The following is a 7,761-nucleotide window of genomic DNA, read 5'->3' as shown; positions in this document are numbered from 1 at the left end:
TCACCGTCTGGTCCCCTAGCTCTGCCTCGATGTCGTGGAGCCGCACGACAAAGCACGCGACCGCAGGAGGCCTGCAACACCGTCACCACCGTCATCTTCAACCCCCAACCTCCGAGATCGCCGGCAACGCCCCAACGTCGTCCGACCTCCCCCGATCCCGCTGAGACGCGTTCTGCAACCGCCGTGAGCTGCTCTACCAAACCCCCCTCTTCTCTACTTCGTTTGCTCGCCATAGACGCCGCCCCCTTGCTCACCGTAGCACGCCACCGTGCGAGCTCGACGCCGGCGTCACTCCGTTGACCATTTGGTCAGGCGCGGGTGCTTAACGCACTCACCGCACCTCGTAGCGCCTCGCTAGTGCGTCCGTTTCCCCACTAGCTCGCTGCAGCAGCAAAACAACCAACGGCCGAGCTCCGGCCGCCGCCCGGCTCGACGCCGTCGTCGTCCCCGGCCACCCCAGCACCAACCAACGCCACCGTTGGATGCACCACACCGCTAGCTACCCGTAGCACCCACCCGCGCATCGAACCGTGGCCGGAGCAGCGTTTCCGACGCTCTCCGCTGTCTCGGCCTCGCCGGCGACTCAACGTCGGCGGGATTGACCCTGCTGACCAGGGGTTTGCCCCCCGCTGACTGAGTTGACCCGGGTGGGCCCAGCTCGACCCCCCCTGGTCTATGACAGATGAGACCCGCCTGCTAATTAAATTAGGATTGGGACTAACAAAAAATTAGTTAGACTATGGAACTGACACGTGGGACCCACTGGTCAGGTTTGACCTGGACCGTCCCAGTTGACTGCTAACGTCATGCTGACGCACTGCTGATGCAATAAAGCATTTACTGGATTTATTCTTTTACAGGAAATTCCAGAAAATAGCCAAAACTTCTGAAAATCATAGAAATTAAACCGTAACTCCAAATGAAATAATTTATATATGAAAAATTATCAGAAAAATATGAAGAATCTATTTATGCCATGTTCATGCATGTTTGAGAAAGTTAACATCACCAACTAGGACAATTCATGTTTATGGAATATATGGTATGTAGTTTTGGAGTTGGAATTTGCTATATGTTTGAATTCCACTTCAATTAATATGACCAACTGTTGCATTAGGTGAATTCAGTACCTTAACATACCATGATCATACATCATGTTTGTTGCATTGCATTGATTGTGTTCCCTCTCATTTGCCGGTGTTGTCCCCTCTCGATAGACGTGGTTCCGACGATGAGTTCGATGACACCGATGAAGAGCTATAATATCTTCAGAAGTGCCAGGCAAGCAAAACCCCCTTGTTCACTTTGATACAATCCCACTCTCTCGCTCCTGCTCTCTTTTACTGCATTAGGACAACAACGATTCAACTGTTACATGCTCGGTAGTTGAACCCCTTTCCTCTGCATGACCTGTCATTGCCACAGTAAATAGATGAAACCCACTAGCATGAGTAGGAGTTGTTTGAGCCCTGATGTGCCTACTCATTCATGCTTGTTTGTCATGCCTGCTATTGCATAGAGTTGTGTCAGGTCTGATTCATCGGGGATGAATCGGAGGTGTGTGAACATGTCCTACTGTGCGTGAGCTAAGTGTGTGAACATGATTTGGTAAAGGTAGCGGTGAGAGGCCATGTAGGAGTACATGGCGGGTTGTCCCATTGAAACCGTCCTCAGGAACTGAGTTCTGTGTCTGTGATCCCTGAACAGCTACTACCACTCATTGGGATCCTTAATTGACCCTCTCAGCTTCTTAATCACCCTAGTCCTCTGTCCAGGAGTTGCAACTAGTTTTTGGTGTTTGTAGGATATGTGTTGGCGGCCGTGCGTAGCGCTGACCCCAGGGGTGGGCTATGTTGCGGTAGATACACCGTGGACGGGCATGCCAGGCGCCCGTTTGGTGTCTCGGAACCCTGTACACATCGTTCGGGGCCGTATGTGGAAACCTCGGCCGGACTCCCTGCGGATGGAACCTGGATAGGCGATAAACCTGGACTAGAGACTTGATTGTTTAGGTAGGCCGTGGCAGACACCCTCGTTGGGCTTCCGCTTGAAGGTTGCCGAGTACATGTCGTGTAAACGACGGTAAGTGGTGGGAGCGTGTGTGAAGAAGTACACCCCTGCAGGGTTATCATTATCTATTCGAATAGCCAGATTCCTCAGATATGGAAACTTGGACCCCTTGCATAGTTCATAGACAAGTGAAAGTGGATACTCTAAAACTCGCAAGATAAGCATGAGTGCTATGGATGGCGTTCTCGTAGGGAGGCGGGAGCGGATCCATAGTGGTGTATTGAATGGTGAATATGTGGACTCGTGTGCGCCACCTCAAAAGAGTTGCTTGCGGTCGTAGTTTAGGATAGCCACTGAGTCAAAGCTGGCTTGCTGCAGTCAAACTCCACCACCCCCTTTGCTGATACTGATGCATATGTAGTTAGTTCTGATGTAAGTCTTGCTGGGTACATTTGTACTCACGTTTGCCTATTTTATGTTTTGCAGAGAGACGTCAGTCTTGCTAGTAGTTCCATGTGGACTTCGACGTTTAGCTTGATACCTCAGCTACGATCTTGTGCCCTCGGCAGGATCTGGTAGATAGTCAGGCTTCTCAGCCTTCTTCATTTGTAGTTGTCTGTACTCAGACAAGTTAAGCTTCCGCATGTGCTTTGATTTGTATGCTATGATTGTTGGGTCATGAGACCCATGTTTGTAATATCTTGCTCCTCGGAGCCTAATAAGTACTTGAGTCGTAGAGTTATGTTGTGATGCCATGTTGTATTTACACATATCGAGCATATTGTGTGTATGATTGAAATGCTTGGTATGTGTGGGATCCGATAATCTAGTTGTTTATCCTTGGCAGCCTCTCTTATGGGGAATGTAGTCTAGTGCTAACATGAGCCATAGTAGTCTGCTACAGCCCGGTTCACCGGAGTCCTGTTAGCCCAGCACTACTGTTCAGGACACCTGACTAGCCGGCATGTGTTTCACTTTGTTCATGTGTCTATTCCTTCGGGGAAATGTCACGCGGTGACATCTGGAGTCCTGCCTAGCCTGCTATAACCCGGGTTCACCGGAGTCCTGTTAGCCCAGTGCTATAGCCCGGATTCACACGCTACTGACCGACATGCTCGATGTGATTCATGTATGTCTGTCCCCATACGTTAGTGCCGCTTTGGGTTCACGACTAGCCATGTCGGCCCGGGTTCTCTGTCATATGGATGCTAGCGACACTATCATATACGTGAGCCAAAAGGCGCAAACGGTCTCGGCCATGGTAAGGCGACACCCGTGGGAATACCGTGCCTGAGGCCGCAAAGTGATATGAGGTGTTACCGGCTAGATCGATTGGACTTGGAATCGGGGTCCTGACAACTTTGGTATCAGAGCCTGAGTGCCTGTAGGATTACCAAGCCAAACTGGTCGAAGTTGTGTCTAGAAATGCTTTAGTTATGTAGGGGAATTGATTGTGGAAGGGAACGTAAGGCTCTTTTTACTCCTTTACCTTATGACCTTCTGATCTGAGTCATCCTCTTCTCTTCTACGGGGTTTAAGAACTAGGCCTTCTAATCTATCTATCAGGATGACGCATTACTAATCCATAGACTTATAGGATTGATGGATTCAATTCTTAGTTCAGTTCCTACTATTTCTGTGTGTTGACAATTGATCTCGAAACCTTGATATTGTGTTGTTGAGTGGTTATGCCACCATTTTGCACGATGTCTCAAATCTTTTGAGCATTTACAGTCGTTATGCTGTCCGAGTCATCCCAGGTCTCCAAATAGTCTGATGCAACTGCAAACCCCTTCCTCCTGTTCCTGATGTCCATTTGGGCCAGATTAATCACACTAATCGGTGAGTTGAGGTACTCTGTTGCCTCGATATATATGTTGGAACTATTACTATGACCCTAGGTGTTTTAGGGAGTCACCTAGTGATCTAGCCATGTTTTGTATCCCCAGTGTGTGATTCTGGCCATTATTCTCGAAAGCATCCCGTGATGCCATTAGTTAGTAGGCATTCTATTCCTGGGTTTTTGAACCCGAGATTCACCCTACTTACTTCATGTTCATAGTGTTTGCTTGTTCCTTTAGGTTATTAGTAACCTTTGCATCAGTCCTCGAGGTCCGTGGTATTTCCTTCTTCCAAATACTATGAACCACTTATGGCAGAAGTTTGTTGGATCAAAGATCACAACCAGGGTTCTCTTGAGGAGTACTCCATTCATATTGTGACTCTGCCAATCCTACCTTTCTGCATGGGTTATCCGGAAGAAACATGTTGAGTTTATACAACATGCTCACTGATGCATCTACAACTTAGAGAAAGTTATGTGTTCCCTGAGTTGTTCTCTTTAGTTGTATTCTGACCTCCGTCTATCAATTTGTAGCCAGGAGTAGTTGTGCACTCGTGTTATCGACGCCTATTACTCTTGTGGTTCGTCAAGCCATTCTATTCCAGAATGACTAGGAGAAACAGACTCCAGTACCTCATCCATATCCAGAATTGGGTCAAAGCAGTTGTAATCCACAAATCAAATGCCAATCCAGCTTTTGCTGTGTTCTACCTTGGAGTGTTACCATCTTTATGTCAGGAATGTCATGAGAATTGCACCGCCTCCTATGAACTCTTGACGTAGTGATACTTCTCTCCATCATTATTCATTCCTCGGTTCCGTGTTGTTGAAACCGGAATGCCGACGAGTGAACCATGATGTGTGAAATCAATACTCCTAGCAACTGTGTTGCTTGGTAGTTATGGACATTATTATCATTCTTAGCATGTTGATTATCGAATCACTATTCTAGGATTGATCGTGCTACCTTCTCCTTATTTCTGGTGCACTCTTCGATCAATGAGTTAGGATTATTCAATCCCTTGCTTATTTGACCATATCGTCTTGCCCTGAAAAGCAAGATTGTTCTCGAGTTTAGTAACATATCGGTGGTTCATGAATTTCTGAATATCTTCTCGGAAGCATTACCAGGTTGTCCCCTGACTTTTATGTTGAGTTTGTGATCAAGTTGGTTTTCCAATAAACCACCCCTTCTCCAAGAATCTGTGTTGGATACCCTGAGCTAGTTGGTTGAGCTAAACAACAACTTGGAGAGTTGGAAGATAAAAAGCTTTGCCGAATTTGGTTCTTTCTGAAGGGATATCTCTGTGTTTGTGCGTGTGTTGAAGAAAGATGATATCTTCACCAATTGGTCCTCGTGATCAGTTGTTGGATCTATTGTCTTGTCAAAACTTTGACTTGAGTATGGGCTATCGTCAAGTCAAAACAGAACCAACAATGCTCGTAATGTTGTCTTACTCGTGGTTGATCCCTCGAGCATACACCTTTACATCTTTTGGTCTGACCAATGCTATCACCGTGTTCACATGATGGTGGAAGTCCAGTGATATGGAAATTCTGATGAGTTGTTGTTGAGCCCATCAGCAACATTTTGTCTCCCCCAAGATTCATGACTGAACATCAACCTGGTGTTGAAAACCTTGTAAGCAATGCCTTCGTGTTCCATTCATGAAGCTTATGCTTGGATGAAAGAAGTGACCTTCTCCAAGTTCACGTGCACTAGGTGTAAGTTGCCGCCATGAATTTGAGGAAGGTTTTTTATGTTTCCCCTGGAATCATCCCAAATCAGTCATGCATACGTGCGAAGTATTCTATGGTTTGGTAGATTAATTACCTCCACTCCATATGTATTCCCTAGCACACCAAGCCACTGATTGATTTGTTCAAGGAAAAGGAGTTGTTGTGCAAATACTAGTTCATGCACAAGGACTTCGATATCCTCAATGATGGTTCCCCACCTGAACTCGGTAGTATTTTGTTGTAAGACTTCTACATGGTCATGCTTGTCTTGGACAACGTGTTCACATATATGTAGCAGAACCAGCTCATGTTTTGGAGTTTACTATCATAGTTCAATTCCCGAGAATCTTGCAACATCGTCTCGTCGGTTTGTGTTGCAAACTTTCTTTCCGGACATGTTGCCTGAAATATCCCGTTACCAACCAGATCTGAATCTCAGGCAGGTATGATGGTTGGAGCTATTCCAAGATTTATGATGTAGGCCCGACAAGGTTGATGTTCTAGCCGACACACGTAGCCGCAAGATCTATCGTTGTAGTATCTTGATTGAGCTATTTGACCATCTTCTCCATGAGGATTTAGTGCAACTTATTCTAGAAGTTGTTCCTCAGGGGTCGTTGTGCTCTCGGTTCCCTCGATTATGCTAGAACCATTCAAACAGTGGAATCACTCTCTACTGTTGAGTTTATCCCCAGTTACTAGAATCATTCCCAACATTTGCATTTTGTTCCCAGCTTGCACCGCCATTGTGCCATTCTATTTTGGACTACCTTCCCGGTAATTCCTGGTCAGGATCATCTTCAATAGTGGTACTACCATGGGTTCCATCCATTTCCGACGATAAGCAAAAAATCATCCATTGCGTTGTCTTCAACAAGGTAGTTCACATCATCCATTCTAGTCCGGGTATGCCATCCCTTCGCACTCCTCTAAGCGATTGTTGTGATTTGCCTTAGACTGGTATAAAGAGTTTCAATGATCTCTGAATCAAAAGTAATTCTTTTTGCCACTTAAGGGAATATTTCTGCGAGTCACCTTCCTTAGGATGTCTCGTTGTGGTATCATGGCAACCCAACTCCTCGCTACGTTGACACCGTTCACCACCCTCCTAGGTGTGGGAATTCCGCTACTTACTTAAACCTTGTCATATGCTCATTTCCATCATTCTTGATGTGTGTATCGTGTCTCATCTCGATAGATGTCGCTATGTCTCGTTCTGTGAGTAGATTGTCGGTTGCTCGATCTTCAAGAAGATCGATTCTTCGAGAGTTTCTTTTCTTCTCATCATCGCGTGGATGAAGATCTCAAAAGCGAGGATGTCTGAGTCAACGTATGCAACGAATCAACAACCCTAAGAGGTGCAACCGGGATCGTGAAGATTGTGTTGGTCTTGTGCCCCCTCTGTCTTCTTACCTCACGTCTTGAATCTCGGGACGAGATTCTTGTTTAGTGGGGGTGAGTTGTCACAGCCCTAGAAATCTTTTTGTAATTAGTGGCATTGCATCCATGCATCATTTTCATTTTCAATTAATCTTGAAATGGGGATGCTTAAACCCTAGCACCAAATGAATTCAACTAGGGTCAAAATAAAATCTTTTTCATTGAACTCAAAATGCCCTCTAAAAATGTTCAACATTTCTGGTTTGAGGTGGAAGCATCTACCAAAAAATGGTTTACATTTTTGCAGGACATCTTTGGGCTTTGAATTAATTCAAACATATTTGATTTCGAGCTATTTAAATGCTATATATATTTTAAGTGCTCCAAAAATGCTGGAAGTTGTTATGGGTCGTTAGAATAACTCAGACAGCACCCCTAATTATTTCCAGGATTTTATTAAATGGTTTAGTATTTTACTAAACCAAAACAGAATAAAAGAATAGAAAAGCAGAATCAGCAGAGAGAGAGAACAGCACCTGGGCCTCTTACCTGGCACCCACCAAAGCTCAGCTGGCCAGCCCAGCCCACTGGCCTCCCCCTGTCGTCTTCCTCGCGACAGAAGGACGTCGGGCGTGTGCCCCGTGCGCGCGGCCACGCGCTCCGGCCACCTCCTGCTTGCCGCTCCCCCTCGACGCCTGGATGCCTCTGGGAGACGCCACGACACCCCCCTCGGACCTCTCTCACTCTCCCCCTGCTCCCCCCTCCTCTGGTCCCTCTCCACCTCGCAC

The sequence above is a fragment of the Triticum aestivum genome, chromosome 3A, assembly GCF_018294505.1.
Source record: "Triticum aestivum cultivar Chinese Spring chromosome 3A, IWGSC CS RefSeq v2.1, whole genome shotgun sequence".
Lineage (NCBI taxonomy): Eukaryota > Viridiplantae > Streptophyta > Magnoliopsida > Poales > Poaceae > Triticum > Triticum aestivum.
The sequence above is the reverse complement of the archived record's forward strand: the minus strand, read 5'-3'. Positions refer to the sequence as shown.